General features: G+C 41.4%; 1 protein-coding gene and 1 non-coding gene across 3 annotated transcripts in view; both read right to left on the bottom strand.

Annotated features, from left to right (window-relative positions):
* The window catches only part of CA5B (carbonic anhydrase 5B), a 111,555-nt gene that overhangs the window by 65,265 nt on the left and 29,813 nt on the right, over nt 1–16,477 (bottom strand). The window lies entirely within an intron of this gene.
* On the bottom strand, nt 5,010–5,149 carry LOC115932538 (small nucleolar RNA SNORA7). The gene has a single exon (XR_004068806.1). It is a non-coding gene; the product is annotated as a small nucleolar RNA SNORA7 (small nucleolar RNA).

Genomic DNA, 16,477 nt, shown 5'->3' with positions numbered 1-16,477 from the left:
AAAGGGGAACTAACAACTGGCAAAGAATGTCTGTGCAGCGGGGTGTGGAGGCTCATGCCTGTCATCCCAGCAGTTTGGGAGGCCGGGGTGGGTGGATCACCTGAGGTCAGGAGTTCGAGACCAGACTGGCCAACACGGTGAAACCCCCATCTCTACTAAAAATACAAAAATTAGGCAGGCATGGTGGTGTGCCTGTAATCCCAGCTACTCAGGTGGCTGAGGCAGGAGAATCGCTTGAACCTGGGAGGTGGAGGTTGCAGTGAGCCGAGATTGAGCCACTGCACTCCAGCCTGGGCGACAGAGCAAGACTCTGTCTCAAAAAGAAAAAAAAAAAAAAAAAGGAATGCCTGTGCACACACAAATTCATGCAAAAAAAAATTGAGAATAATGAAAATTTTGGCAGAAAAAGGGCAAAGGATCAAATAAGCAGAAAGAGGAATACAAATGACCATTCAACATATAAAAATGTTCAGTTGTACTATGAAACAAATGATTGCAAATGGAAGCAGTATTTACATACTGCTATACCATTTGTTTTGCCAAAAGAGTTTTGAGAGCCAATAATATATGGCGTGGGATCCTGGAAAATGGACACTCATATACAGCAAATAATCTGTACACTGACATAATCCTTTTGAAAGGAAATTAACACATACTAAAACCTTACATGTTTCTATACCTTTTGACTCCAAAATTTAAATTTACACCAAAGATATTAATAGAAGTGAATAAAAATTTGTCAGTTTCCAGAATATTTATTATAGCATTGCTTGCTGTAATTTAAAAAAATAAAAAATTTAAAAGCATACAACAGATCTATAAGATGAATGAAATATTAGACAGTTATTAAAAGATGTGGGAATACACTCAAAGTAACACTGTGGATCGGATGCAGTGCTCAGGTCTGTAATTCTAGCAATCAAGAAGGCTGAGACAGGAAGATTGCTTGAGCTCAGGAATTCGAGACCAGCCTGGGAAATATAAGCAAGACCCCATCCATTCAAAAAAAGTTTAAAATTAGCTGGGTATGGTGGCATGTGCCTGTACTCCCAGCTATTGTGGGAGCAGAGGGCGGCTGAGGCAGGAGGGTTGCTTGAACCCAGGAGGTTGAGGCTGCACTGAGCTATGATGGTGCCACTGCACTCCAGCCTGGGCAAGAGAGTAAGATCCTATCTCTATAAAAACAACAACAACAACAACAAAAAAAACAAAAACAAAAACAGAACACAGTTAAGTTCAACAAAGAAGATGACAAAGCTGTATAATAGCATGATTCGTTTTGTTTTTAAGAATTTATGTATATACACACAAAAGAAAACACAAGGCTTAGAATGGTATGTTCCAAATATTTAGAAAACATTAACATTGGTCATTCGTTGACGCTGGTGGAATTACAGGTGATTTTTACTTTTCTCCTTGTGCTTCTTTGTATTTTCTAAAAAGAATTTCTATCGCTCTTTTTAAAAAGATGATACAACAAACATCAAGAAATCATCATTCAAAAGAGATTGTCTTCTCAAATGAATGACTTACACTAAGACTCAGTGTTTTACTGTCTTCAACCCTAGCTACATAGATGACTAAGCAAAAGCCAAAGAAAGCCACTTGATACTTTTATGAAGTGTAAGGCTAAAGGAAAGCTGAAGCAGATTTCTATGTCCTTAGCATAGCTTTCTTCCTTGATGCAAATAAAATGCTTTGTTATAATCTCTATCTCTATGTATATTGATTTTTCCCTACCATCATGACTTTACTTAGTTTAACATTTCCCAAGATGACTTCATCTAGTCTGGCTTTTTTTTTTTTTCCAGGGGTTAGCTAGGTGAGCTCTTCCTTCTGGAAATTTCCATTGCACTTAATATAGTGACATTGCTAGGATGGCTGGGCTAAGTTGTGGCTGCCTCTTCTTTTAGTCCAGCTTTTCCTGACTCTGTGTCCTTGCGACCAAGATGAAGGAGAGAGAAAAAGCTTCCTCAGCTGGATTTAGCTGACGGACATGGGTCCTTTACAATAAAATACCACCCTTGCAAGGAGGGAGAAATGATGTATTTCTCAAAGTGCTGCAGAAGTCTCATTGTTGATATTTTCCTAGTTGCTGCTTTGAAAATCCAATATTTCTATTTAACACCAAGGTCACCCAATCTAATTCTACCATTCATGATTTTCGAGGAATGGGGTAGAATTTGGGGACTGAATTTATGAAGAGGCAGCATGGTAGAGAGGAAAGCCCTGACATCAACCTCTGGGCGGGGCGTCGACTGGCATCTGTGGAATGCCCACCAGGGAAAGATTCTTTTACGCTCATTATCTTAATTCTCAGAGCATCTCTGAGGTTTTGTTGCAACTTCAGGGTTCTTTTTTAACTTTTATTTTAGGTTCAGGGGTACATGTGCAAGTGTGTTATATAGGTAAATTGTGTGCCACGGGAGTCTGGTGTACAGATTATTTTGTCACCCAGACAATAAGTACAGTATTCGATAGGTAGTTTTTCGATCCTCTCCCTCCTCCCACCCTCTACCCTCAAGTAGGTAAGAGGAAGCTCTGAAGCTCTCCTGGGATGTTCACCCGCTGTGGTGAGAGTCAGGTGAGGCCCTTCATGGAAGGGCACCCTTTGTTCACCAGAGAGAAAGGAGTCACGTTTGTTTCCTGAATGAAGATAGTCTGTCTATGAACCAGGTATCCTAGCCCCGAAAAGGTGGAAGGTGCATGCCAAGAAAACCTCTAGATAGGATTCAATTCTTCCCATCATACATGTAACCAGAGACTCGCAGAAGGGGTGAGGGAAGGATTCCAACTTTGAGTCAGCAGAGGAAACATTCTTTTGAGGTAGAGTCTGGAAAAAAACAACGAATCTGTAGATTTCCATAAATAACTGACAGGAGACAGGTGACTTCTATGAAAATATTAACCCAAATGATGGGTGTTAATCATTAAACCTTTTAGGTGGTGGCTTTGTTCTTTTTCTGATATTTTAATCTGGGTCACAGAATGGCTCAGGCAGCTTTAAGTGCAGAGTGGGTTTTTCTTCCTTTTTTGTTTGCCTTTTGTTTTCTATTCCAAAAGGATGTTGTGACCTCTTTTCCTGGTAACTGCTATTCTTCCCTCCCTCCCTCCCTCCCTCCCTCTCTCTCTCTCTTTCTTTCTTTCTTTTGAGATGAAGTTTCACTCTGTGGCCCAGGCTGGAGTGCAGTGATGAGATCGTGTTCAAGCAATTCTCCCGCCTCAACCTCCCAAGTAGCTGGGATTACAGGCGCCCGCCACCACGCCCGGCTAATTTTTGTGTTTTTAGTGGAGACAGGGTTTCACCATGTCGGCCAGGCTGGTCTCGAACTCCTGACCTCAAGTGATCCACCTCCCAAAGTGTTGGAATTACAGGCATGAGTCACCTTGCCTGGCCAGAAATTGCTATTCAGGTGGAACTCTGTCAACCAGGTAGTTGGCCTTGAAACTTAAAAATACATTAACATGGGCCAGTAAGAGAAAAGGCTGGACAATAACCACTGTCAAAACAGCAATAAAAATAATATTAAAAAACAGCAATAAAAAACCTAATTTTGCATCCAGCTCTGTTCCAAGCAAAAATAAAAAAAATAAACAAAAACAAACCAGCTTTCTGTTGAGTGCATCTTTGATTTAAAGGACTTGTTATTTCTCTAAATTTGCAGATGTGTTGAGGCTTGAAATTTGAGCCTGTGACTGTTTTACGAGTTTCAACAGAAAATATTAAACCACCTAAAATGACAGAGGGTAAACTTTCAGTAAATAATTTGGAGCCATTCAGTTGTAGATCTGTTTTTTGTTCATTCCAGTTGCATAAAATATTAGGAATCACTGGGCTCTGTTTGACACATTTTGTCATTATTGCCACTCTTTCGAGTGCTCAATAGCCATCTATGTGTAGTGGCTGCCATATACAGACACAGAACATTCTCATCATCACAGAATGTCCCATTGGACAATGCTGTTCTGTAGCATTAACTTTGATTTTCACAGCTGCCAGATTTTTGGGTTGATCAAAACCAACCCCTTTGCAAGAAAATGCTTTTAGAGTGAGACAGAGCAGCTCTGGCAACTAAAATGGTAAGTGAAGTACCTGAGTGTTCATTTTGAAAAAATTGCTTTCTAATAACACTTTCTTTATTGCTGGGCCCTTCTGCATAGTTACCTTAAGCTTGAGTAAATCATTCCTAAAGACCTCATTCTAATGTTTTATTAAAGCAATAATAGACTAAAATGGAAATTGTTAATAAAATGGTTTTTATTAAAGTATTTATAGTACATGCTAGAAATATGAACTGATGACACAACTAGTATGTGTCACTTGGCCTGTGAAACCATATGTGGGATATAAAGATATGTTCAATTATATACATATATTGAGCACCTATTATGTGTCAGATATATGCACAACAGGTGGCTAAACTGCTATGGACCTTCTTGTACATGTTTTTTCTGTATGCTTTTTCTTGGGTATTTACTTAGGAGTAGAAATTTGGGTCACAGAGTATACATATGTTGAGAGTTATTATCTCTTTCCTTATCCTCGTGTGAGTTGTACACCTTCTCATTAGCATATGTGCTCAATTTCACTTATGCATGGAGGCTCTTTCTTTGAAATGTTTTGAATGCCCTAGGAGAAGTACGCTATGTATTTCAACGAACAAGCTTTCAATCTGTTCACACTTGCCCAGGATAAGTTGGTTCCACTGGCAGGATACCCAACCCAATCTAGAACTACATCAATCCTGTTCTGATCTAAATAGCTTGGGGCTTTCTTTTGTGACCAAAACTGGACCCCTACCCAGCCAGCTCAAGCTCTTGGTTTTAAGAGGAATCAATGAAAGGACAGATCAGGTTAAATCATCCTCAAGATCTGAAAAACAATTTAAGTATGTGTTCTGGTGAGAGTTGGCTAGCATCTTCATTTTAAAAAATACTGTATTTCTCTTTTTCTCAGACCCATGTTAAACAAGAATCATGGAAGGAGGGTTTCCTGTCCAGGGATTGAACACTGTTGCAGAGTTTCTTCCAATCACCAGCTACTGAGCAAGCTGGGAATGAAATGGGTACCTCTGCCAGATTTGCTTTTCATCCAGTTTCCAAAGCTGGCAGAATACTATCCATTCTCCAGATGCCATCCTGGGAGGTAGGATCTTCATTTTTATCTGCTGCACTGAGCTTATCATTGTTATCTACACTTGAACAGGCTCATTCATCATCTCTACATTGTGTTAATAAGCCTTCCCTATCTTTACAGCATGTACCAACTCCTAATCAACAATAGTCTTTCTTGATTTTCAAGTTTGTAGATTTAGAGGTCTTTGTGGGCTTCTGCTACTTAAGCAGGGAAAGGGACCAAGGGGATAGTGAAACTCAAATTTATTTTTCCTTATATTTATGAAAATAACTTTGAGGAAAGAGAATCCTAAAATTCTTCACCAAAATGAGGATTTGGATTTTATTTGTATTTCAGCAAGTTATTCTTTTCCTATCTGAAGTTATATTACAGATAGTACAAGGGAACATCTAAAGCCAGTTCTTCCTTCATGCCCAAGGGAGTTGTTTCACTGCAATGTAAATTAGTTTGACATCCATCCTGGCTGGGCACAGTGGCTCACACCTGTAATCCTAACACTTTGGGAGGCCGAGGTGGAAGGATAACTTGAAACCAAGAATTCAATACCAGTCTGAGTACAAAGTGAGACCCCGTCTCTACAAAACATTTTTAAAAAATTAACTGGGCACAGTGGTGTGTACCTGTTGTCCCACCTACTTGGGAGGCTGAGTAGGAAGAATCACTTGAGTCCAGGAGTTCAAGGCAGCAGTGACCTATGATCATATCGCTGCACTCCAGCCTGGTGACACAGAAAAACCCTGTCTCAAAAAAAAAAAAAAAAAAATCCATCCTACGAGCAAAATAGCCATTAATGATATATGAAACATTCCTTCTAGTTTTCAGTAGTCAATGAGAAAGCCTACCCTCACAGACAGTGGTGGTTTCAAATTTTCTTTGTTGATGGGTGGAGAGATTATACGGGACTTGTGTTGAAACTACATTTTGGCAGCAAGCTCCCCTTTCACTGAGATCTCACATTTATATGGAGTGCCTATGAGAGAAGTACCAATGGAACTTATCATGGGCTAAATTCTCCCCAAACCATCCCCTGGGGCCACCACTGTCTATATACTTGCACCTTTACTTGTGTGTAGTTGCATGAAAAAGTAGCAGCCAACTGCATAGGTCACAGTGACATAAATGATGGCTGTTAGGCCCACGGTGCACAAAATTTCCCAAGCCAAAATTGGAACACACAAGTGACAACTTGAGTGTCCTTAGGAAATGCTCTTCATGGCATCTGTAGACCAATGGAGAAATTGATGGTAAACACGTTACAAAGGAAAAGAACTACTAACTACCTTGATAATGATATGATATGGTGGGGTGGGATGGCAGGGACTTCTTTATCTTGGGTGGTCAGGAGGAGGCCTTTGTGAGGAAGTGTCATTTAAGCTGGGACTGGATTAACAAAAAGGAGCCTGCCAGGGGAAAAATGTTCCAGGCAGGAAGAGTTGGTTCTTGGCCAGGTGCCCTGCATGGAGGGACATGCTGATCTTGCTGCCAGGCAGTATGAGTTATAGCAATACTGGCTGTCAAGGCGATGAGTGATGAGGGCAGCTTAATGAAGCAGGATGTGTTTAACATGCAATTCAGGTGCTGGGCTGGATTCCACATGCACTGACATAAAGGAAGCTGCACTCCTACATGAACAGCCTTTTCCTATGGGAAAGGGCACCACATAATGCAAGATGGCATTGAAAATAACTTTGCAAAGAGACTACCTCTCTCCAGTGTGGTGGGTGGATGGAAAACACGAGTAGCTTGGCAAATGGGTTAGCTTTTAAATCTACCTTCCAGAGGTCTTTTGGTTCCAAAGTGAGACTGAGTGAATTAAAAATTCTGGAGGGTAGCTGTTATAAGCTGAATCTTGTCCTCTACCCTCCCAAATTCATATGCTGAAGTTCCAAACCCCAGTACCTTAAAATGTGACTGTATTTGGAGATAGGATCTTCAAAAAGGTAATTAAGGGAAAATGAGGTCATGAGGGTGAGCCTTAATCCAATCTGACTTTTGTCTTTAAAAGAAGAGGAGGTTAGGACACAGATGTGCACACAAAAAGATTACATGAAGACAGGGAGAGAACAGCTATTACAGGGCAAAAAGAGAGGCTTCAGGAGAAACCAACTCTGCTGATACCTTGCCCTTGGACTTTCAGCTTCTAGACTATGAGAAAATTAACTTCTGTTGTTTAAGCCATCTAGTCTGTGGTATTTGTTATGGCAGCCATAGGAAACTAACACAGTAGAATTATCCTTTCCAAAGATGGATTCAGGGGTCTTGGACATTGGCTGTTTATTTTTTTCTTATTCCTTATTCCATGAATATTTCAGAAAACTTGAAGATACTCTGAAGCTAGTGGCTGCCTCGTAGCTGGAGAAGTTTCATGGTGGAAGGTTGGCTTGAGCGCCTGTGACTGGGGGGAGAGAGGGCAGTTTTCTGAGTAGTCTGCACTTGATATATTCCTGGGGCCAAGCAGAGGCTTTGGAAGGGAACAGGATGGAGTCATTGCCTGTTAGGCCCATGTCCTTAAGTGAGACAGGGCAAGGACAAGGCAGCGAGTGAGGCTGGAGGTGTACACCCCTGAGCGCAGAGCTGAGGTGGGGTGGAGGAAGTCAGTCAGAGCATGTCACCCATGTCAGGGGAAGATGCAGTGCAGAGGTCCCTGGAAGGGCCCTTGAAGGCTCCACAGGAGCATTCTGAGTGGAGAGCATCTGGACCACCACCACAGAGGACCCCTCACAGCAGGGGGAACCACAAGGGCCCTGGTCCAGGAAGAAGAATTTGGCCTTTCCTTGTCTATCTCACACCCCCATCATTTTGCTTTCCTGTCCCTAAGCGAGGAGAATGAAGCATGGTGGAGGGGAACACAGGCAGGGAGGGAGTAGGGAGTGGAGCCCGGAGGAAATGGCTGGAGCCCGCCACTCAGGTCCCTGCTCTGGCCAGAACTGCTGAAAGGAGAGCAGCTGTAGGTGAGAGGCAGGCAGGCAGTTTTGGTTAGGCTGGCCTGGATGCCTTAGCAGCCGGAAGTGACAGGAAAGCCACACCATCTGCCCCAGATGCTGTCAAGAGGCAAGGAAGAAGGAGCTGACAGAGTGCCCAAAGGGAACAGTGTGAGCAACATCAACCTCTTCCTTCACTGCTGTCCATGAGGCCAGCCCGTGGAACTACACTGCTGTGGCTGGAGCCACAGGATTAAGTGACCTCTACTGAAAGCCTGCTATGTGCTGGGCACTGAGAGTCAAATGAGGGCTAAGATCAGCAGTCAGCAAACCATGGCCTGTGGGCCAAATCCAGCCTGTTGCCTGCTTTTATACAGCTCACAAGCTAACAATGATTTTTACATTTTTAAACAGTTGGAAAATGAAAAAGATTTGTGATGCCTAACAATTATCTGCAATTCCAATTTCAGTGTCCACACACCAAGTGTCATTGGAATAGAGGCTTGGTCATTTGAGTATCTATTGCTAACAGGCTGTGTTCTCGCTACAACAGCAGAGTTGGGTAGTCCTGACAGACAAAGCCTGAAACACTTAGCACCTGGCCCTTTAGAAAAGCTTGCCCATCCCTACAGAAGACCAGGACCCCTGACCCTACAGGAAGTCCGTCTAGTGGGGAATATCTCATGACAATAATTCATTTCCACAACAAATTGTTTTTGAAAATCTTTAAAATGTAATGTTATATATATTTTTTAGTCCTTAGAGTGAATCTGACTTTGTCTTTCATTAAAAGTTAAGCATCTACCAATTCTACCATTGAATGAAATGAAGTAATCTATATGAAGTACTTGGAAGCGTATAGAAAAAGCCGTAAGTGTCACATATTATTAATCCGTATGGAATTCCCATTGTGCTATTCTATAGTTGTAGAAATCAGGATGGGCTATGTAATTTGCAGGGCCCAGTGCAAAATGAAAATGGAGGACCCCTTGTTAAATCATTAAGAATTTCAAGACTACAACAGCAGAACATTAAACTATGGGTAAGACCCTCTTAAGAGCACAGGCTTGTGTAACTGCACATGTCCCATGCCCAAGAAACTGGCCCAGATAAGAATTATATGAAGATGGACTAAATGTGACAGCAACAAGGCACTTCTTTTGAAGTGATTATTTAAAAATCTTTATATTAAATGGTTTTCTTGTTATTTGCTGGTTTTCCTTAAAAGCAGAATGGAAGATAGGCCGGGCGCAGTGGCTCCTGTCTGTAATCCCAGCACTTTGGGAGGCCAAGGCGGGCGGATCACCTGAGGTCAGGAGTTTGAGACCAGCCTGGCCAACACAGTGAAACCCCATCTCTACTAAAAATATATAAATTGGCTGGGCGTGGTGGCACGTGCCTGTAATCCCAGCTACTCAGGAGGCTGAGGCAGGAGAATCGCCTGAACCTGGGAGGCTGAGGTCCCAGCGAGCCAAGATCACACCTCTGCACTCCAGCCTGGGTGACAAGAGTGAGACTCCGTCTCAAAAAAAAAAAAGAAAAAAAAAAAGTAGAATGGTAGATGAAAAAACTTAGTTGATAGAAGAATGCTCTAATATCTATAGGTTATTCTATTTGAGGTTTTCTTGGGACTTACATAGGAAATGTCAACTCTGCAGTTATTGGTTGAAAAACTGGGTGTTTCAACTAATTATAAGATTTAGGCCAGATCTACTAAAACGATGTCACAAGGATTTTACAATGTTGAAAGTAATTTCTAAGGAAGCTATAACGTTTACTCCATTTCCCAGGTCAACTGGGAAATTTTCTCTCTCCTTCCTTCTCTTATTTATCTACAGCCCCTGACTATTTCTCAGGTCAACTGGGAAATTCATCTGCTTACTCAAATGTCGGCTTTTAGATAATTTATCATTTTTAGCAAGAGAGGTAGAGGTCTAGCTCAGGCATGGCTTTTTCTGAGTTAAATGGTGTAGGATATATAATGGATTTCTGCCTCTACCTAATTATTCAAGGATGAATCTTGTGATCTAAAAAGGAACAATGTGCTGCTGTATCCAAGGTAAGGGGATTAACAGTCTTGTGCTTGTAAAACAGCAGCTCAGTGCCTATTTAGTTCTTTTGATTTCCAGAAACAAGAGCCCAATTCTTACTACTCTTTGGAGGCAGTTGGCCCTGTCTAGCGCCATTGATGAAAAATGGCAGTGGAGCCAATTCTTAGAGAAACCTTCAGACCAGGGCTTCCCACACTTGAGGAAGGAGAGTAAACACTTTTACCTCTTTTTCGCGACTTGTTTAAAGAAGACATTTGTGTCTGAGTTAATATAATTTCTTGGTAAAAACCTGGTCAAAATGATTACTGAAGTGAATTCATCAGACCCATCTATATTTTAACACCTTGAAAATGCAGGATTTGTATTTAGTTACACTAATGGTACTTTGGTTTGTTTATTAAAGACATGTCCAGCTGAATAAGTGCTTGTTGGTTAATTTTTCATTCTCTGAAAATCTTGGAGGACATTCAATGTAGTGACATTTGGAAGAAAGACCATGAAGTCACTAGCTGTACAAAATTTATAATGAGAAGAAATGTCTATCCTTTGATAGCTAAAGAAGTTAACTACTGAGCTGTGTTCTTCATGTGACTTCTCTTTTAGCACAAATTTTCTCGCTTTATGTTTACAATTCCTTTTGGCTACCTCAATCTACAGTATATTCAGGATTCTCCTTTCACTATAGTTTTTGTTATAATGTGTCTCTGAATATTTGTATCCGGGTAGGGGAAGTTTTAAGGAAGTAATCTCTCTTCCTTCTTCCCTCTCTTATTAATGCAGCTCCTACCCAACTAAATGTTTGACAGGGTCTCTTGGGGAAAAATTCCAGAAACAGCGAGATGTTAACCTTTTGTCATCCATCCACTCATTTCACAGTCACTTACTGAATGACCCACATGGGCCAAGCTTCAGGAATACAGGGGCTCACTGCACAGGAAAGACTTGGGTCTCATGTTCTCATGTCCCAGGGAACAAAGAAATCTATTTGTTGCTGATGGACAAAGTATTTGATAGTCTCCCTAGTGACCCTGCAACTGATCAAATTAAAATAGGTGCTCTTTGCTTGGAGGCCATGAAGTTCAAATCAGCGCAGGGATTAGAGACCCTCCTGACAAAGAATGCAGACAAGCCATGTGAAATCTAGAAGCTCTTTGTCCTCCCCATGTCCTGGGTCTATTCTCACACAGGGCATGGAACTATGTGCAGATTCTGCCACCGTGGGGGTTACTGGCTTCCACTTTGGTATTTAATGCTCTGGTGGGCTCAAGACTCTGGTCTTGGTTTTCAAGAGTCTTAGCATCACCAAATTCCTGCATGGGATGGGGCACGGAATCTAAAGGCCGCTGTAGTAGGAACTCTTTTCCTGACCATACTGGCTAATCAAGGTTAGCTCTTAGTAAATAGTTGTGAGTGAATGAAGCATGTTTAACATCCTGACTCTTAAACCAGCGGCCTGTCTATTGAGGTGCAGTGGATGCAAGAAAACAGTGTCCCACCCACCCCCACCCCCGCCCCCAATTTCTTTCTCTTTTTCGCCTCAGTCCCATAGGAGGATGCTCCCATGGTGGATTTGGCACACAATGGCCAGAGTAGAAGCAGTTCCCTGTTTCCTGGGTGTTAGCTCTTGTTGGACCTCGGTTTCTCACTCTTGGGGAGGCCAAGACATCAGTTAGTTTCTGAAAGCATCATCCAAGCAAGTAGGAAGCACCAGCCCAGAGTGTGTCTCCATCTTCATATACAGCCTTTGCTGCTTTCAGAGCAGGGCTAGGCTTTCCCCTGGCCCCCTTCCCACAACATTGCTACTGTGGGAAGTGGGCTTATTAATTCCTAGTTCAACTGCATGTATGTGAACAAAATATAAACACATCTCTAAAGGTATATTTTTATGACTGCTATTTATTGAGCCCAAGGTAACTTTTTTGTTTTCTTGAAATCTGAGATTTTACTACTCTTGGCAGCACCATAATGTAGGAGGGATGTTTAGTATTCTTCCATTAAAGACCCTAAGCAAGCAAAACTATTCACCTTTTTTCCTAATGCCAATCCTGTAAGAAATGACAGAAATGGTGCTACTTAAGGCATTAGTATAGTGGATGGCATAATAACAAACATATGAAACATGTGAATGTAGAAAAAAGCTAAGTTTTGGCTCTGTCATGCAATGGACAGTGCATTGGACATCTAGAAAAAAGCCAAGTTTTTAAAATTTTGAATAATTACTAAGACTATTCTTACAACATATGGGTGCCAACGTCTTTAAAACATTTTTTTTTGAGACAGGGTCTTATTCTGTCACCCAGGCTGGAGTGCAGTGGTGCAATCATGGCTCACTATAGCCTCAACCTCCTGGATTTGAGCAATCCTCCTGCCTCAGCCTCCCGAGTAGCTGGGACTATGGGTGCATGCCATCACATCCATCTAGTTTAAAAAAATTTTTTTTTGTAGAGATAGGGTCTCACTGTGTTGCCCAGGCTCGTCTCAAGCTGCTGGGCTCAAGCAATCCTCCTGCCTCAGCCTCCCAAAGTGTTGGGATTACAGGCATGAGCCACTGCACCTGGCAGGTGCCAATATCTTGCATTTGAATATATCTCACTATTTTCAAAGTATATTTCTAGCTGTTATGTCATTATCAATGATGCCAATCAGAACTTGTAATTTATCCAGTGGTTTATGTCATTATCTGTAGTTTAATTTATAGTGCCTAGGCAACTTTTTCAATAACTGCTTAGCTCTTGCTAAAATACATCTATATATCAATTTATAGATATACACATGCATTAGTCTGTTCTCATACTGCTATAAAGAGCTACCTGAAACTGGGTATTTTACAAAGGAAGGAGGTTTAATTGACTCACAGTTCCACATGGCTGGGGAAGCCTCAGGAAACTTACAATTGTGGTGGAAGGCGAGAGAGAGGCAAAGCCACGTTTTTACATGGTGGCAGGCGAGGGAAGGGGGAAGAGCCCCTTTTAAAACCATAGGGTCTGGCTGGGCATTTTGGCTCACACCTGTAACCCCAGCACTTTGGGAGGCCGAGGAGGGTGGAACACCTGAGGTCAGGAGTTCGAGACAAGCCTGACCAACATGGTGAAACCCTGTCTCTACTAAAAATACAAAAATTAGCCACGCATGGTGGCATGCACCTGTAGTCCCAGATACTTGGGAGGCTGTGGCAGAAGAATTGCTTGAAACTGGGAGACGGAAGTTGCAGTGAGCCAAGATCACACCAAGGCACTCCAGCCAAATAAACCAAAAACCAAAAACAAACAAACAAACAAAAAACCATCAGATCTCATGAGAACTCACTATTATGAGAACAGCATGGGGGAAACTGTCCCCTGATCCAATCACCTCCCACCAGGTCTCTCCCCTGACACATGGGGATTACAATTTGAGATGAGATTTGAGTGGGGACACAAAGCCAAACCATATCAATACATATACATATATATGTCATAATTTAAAATAATTTTAGATTCAAAAAATAGTTGCAGAGATAGAGTTCCTGTGTAACAACGGTTCTGAACCTGGGGCAATTTGTGCCCTTTCCCTACCCCAGAACATTTGGAACTATACAGAGGTACTTACTGTTGGGTTTCACTATTTGGCCAGGTAGGGGGCTATGGTGAAAGGGATGTACTGCTGGCATGTGCAGGCCAGGGATGCTGGTAAACTTCCTGCAAAGCATAGGATGGTTCCCTCAGCAATGAGGTGGCCCCAAATGTTGAGGTTGTGAAAGCCTGCTCTGGCCCCTTCACCCGGTTCCCCTAATGCTATTATTATACCTAACCAGGATGCATCCATTACAATAGGCGATTAGATCTCCTTCTCCTTAGTCTTCCCAACTCTGTGTTTCTCAGTCTTTCCTTGTTTTTCATGACCTTGGTGCTTCTGAAGAGGGTTGGCTGGGTATTTTGTAAAAGTTCTCAACGGGATATTATCTGCTGTTTTCTCATAATTTAGCCAGAACACAGTGATTACTGGAGAAGAAAATGAGGTGAAGTGCCCTTCTCAGCATATGGTGTCAGGGTCCCTGATATGCACATGACATCACTGTTAAGTTCACCTTGATCCCTTGGATCACGTGGTGCCTGTCAAGTTTCCGTTTCCAAACTGTAACTGTCAGAAGGGAATCTCTAAACCCTTATACTTAGGGGAGGAGACCTAAGCTTCACTTCTGGAGGGAGGAGTGTCAAGCAATTTACGGACTTGTGTTATCACACACTCACTATTATATTTTAATACAACTGACAGCTCAGATGTGTCTTGTGGAAAGCAGCTTTGGGGTTAATGCCCACAAAAAGCTACGTCAAATGAGCAAGACAGCATTTCAAAGAACTAATCATTGTGTAAACTCTAAAACTATACAAAGAATAAAATTTCTAAAAGTGAAATAATTCACGAGAAGAAAGTAATATGAAAAAAATAAGAAAGTAATATGAAGCCCAAATAAATGAATGAATAATTACCAGCCCTTGCTGAATAACTATAGATGGTTGTTAGAAAATTTTTGGCAAGAAGCAGGCAAGTGGAGTGTGAAAATAAATGTCAAAGATTTAGAAGTCTTTCTTGCCTCAGCATCCAGAAATGTTGAGGGGTTGTTTTGGAGCTATATCCATGACTGGAGAGTGCTATGGTATTTAGAGGGTGGGGATTAATTATGTGGGACTGTCCTGAGCCTTAGACAAATAATTAATGTTGTCTAAGGCTCAGGACAGTCCTACATAACAAGGGGTACCCCACCCAAAATGCCAAAAGTGTCACCATTGATGCACACAGAACCCAAGCCCCTTCTTGTACCTCATTCACACTGCAATGCCTTGTCAATCCCAGAGATGGGGGAGTGGAAAATTTCAGACTAAAAGCTAGATTTTTAGAGCTTCAGTCCAGGACTTTTTGTGTGTAACCAAAACTGTCTCCATTGAAAATGTAAGGTTTAATATTTTCATCAACAATTTAAATCTTATGGGAATCTTTATTTCTAAGTAGATAAAGTATCTTCATTTTATTTGTGTGGTACTCTATTAAAGTATGAGTTGCCACCAAAGAAAACACTGAAACATTTGATGAACTTGCATACATAGTAAGAGTGTCATTCCATGGTAATTGGGACAAGGAGAAAATAGTATTTGGGGCCCCAGTTTGGTTGAGAGTTTAATGCAAGCCTCCCTATTTTTCTTTATAGCACCTGCCTTCCTGCCCTCCACCAGCATGCAGTGTATGCATTTATTTACTTGTTTATCGTCTGTCTCCAACCACTTAGACAGCAAGCTCCATGAGAAGGGAATTTGCTTTAGTTTATGGCTATATTCTATGACTCTCTAAAGGGGAATACCATGTGATTCATGTTTGAACAGTATTTAAAGAGGCTTTAGATAAAAATAACAATATGGGTAAGGTATCCAAATTACCTCCTACCTGGTTTCTGGCCTCCTCTATCATGCCAGAAATAATATCTTATATTTTTTATATAATTTATATGATGAAATCTTTATATTAAACTTAATATAGAATATATTACATATTAAGATTTCAAAATACCTCAATTTTATGAATATTTTAATTCATATATAATGAACAATTGCTATATAAGTATATAAAATATGCATATGAATTAAATTATAAGCACTATATTATGTAATAAAATATATTATTTGAATAAATGGCATTGTGCTACACAAAATACTTCCAATCTTTTTCATTTGAAAGTACTTTTGAGATTTATCCTTTTTTTAAAAAAAAAAGTAGCTCTTAGCTCAGTGGTTGCCATCAGCGGGTGACTTTGTCCTTCAGGGGATATTTGGCAACTCCTGGAGCCGTTTTTGTTTGTTTGGTTGTTGTTTTTTTTTTTCTTGAGACGGAGTCTCACTCTGTCACCCAGGCTGGAGTGCAGTGGCACAATTTCAGCTGACTGCAACCTCCGCCTCCCGGGTTCAAGTGATTTTCGTGCCTCAGCCTCTTGAGTAGCTGGGATTACAGGCATGTGCCACCACACCCGGCTAATTTTTGTATTTTTAGTAGAGACAGGGTTTCACCATGTTACCCAGGCTGGTCTCCAAGTCCTGGCCTCAAGTGATCCACCTGCCTTGGCCTCACAAATTGCAGGGATTATAGGCCTGGAGCCATTTTTGATTGTCACAACTGCTGGTGGTCCTAATGGTATCTGGTAGACAGATGCCAGGTTTGCTCTTAAACATCCTACAATACACAGAGTATTCTCACACAGAGTTATCTAGCCTGATTCTGCTGATGTTGAGAAACCCTGCGCTATTTCTTTCCTGTTTTTTTTTTTTTTTTTTTTTTTTGAGTCTTGTTCTGCCACCCAGGCTGGAGTACAGTGGCGTGATCTCAGCTCACTGCAACCTCTG

Source organism: Gorilla gorilla, chromosome X, assembly GCF_029281585.2.
Source record: "Gorilla gorilla gorilla isolate KB3781 chromosome X, NHGRI_mGorGor1-v2.1_pri, whole genome shotgun sequence".
In the NCBI taxonomy this organism is placed as follows: Eukaryota; Metazoa; Chordata; class Mammalia; order Primates; family Hominidae; genus Gorilla; species Gorilla gorilla.
This window is presented reverse-complemented; position numbering and strand designations above follow the sequence as displayed.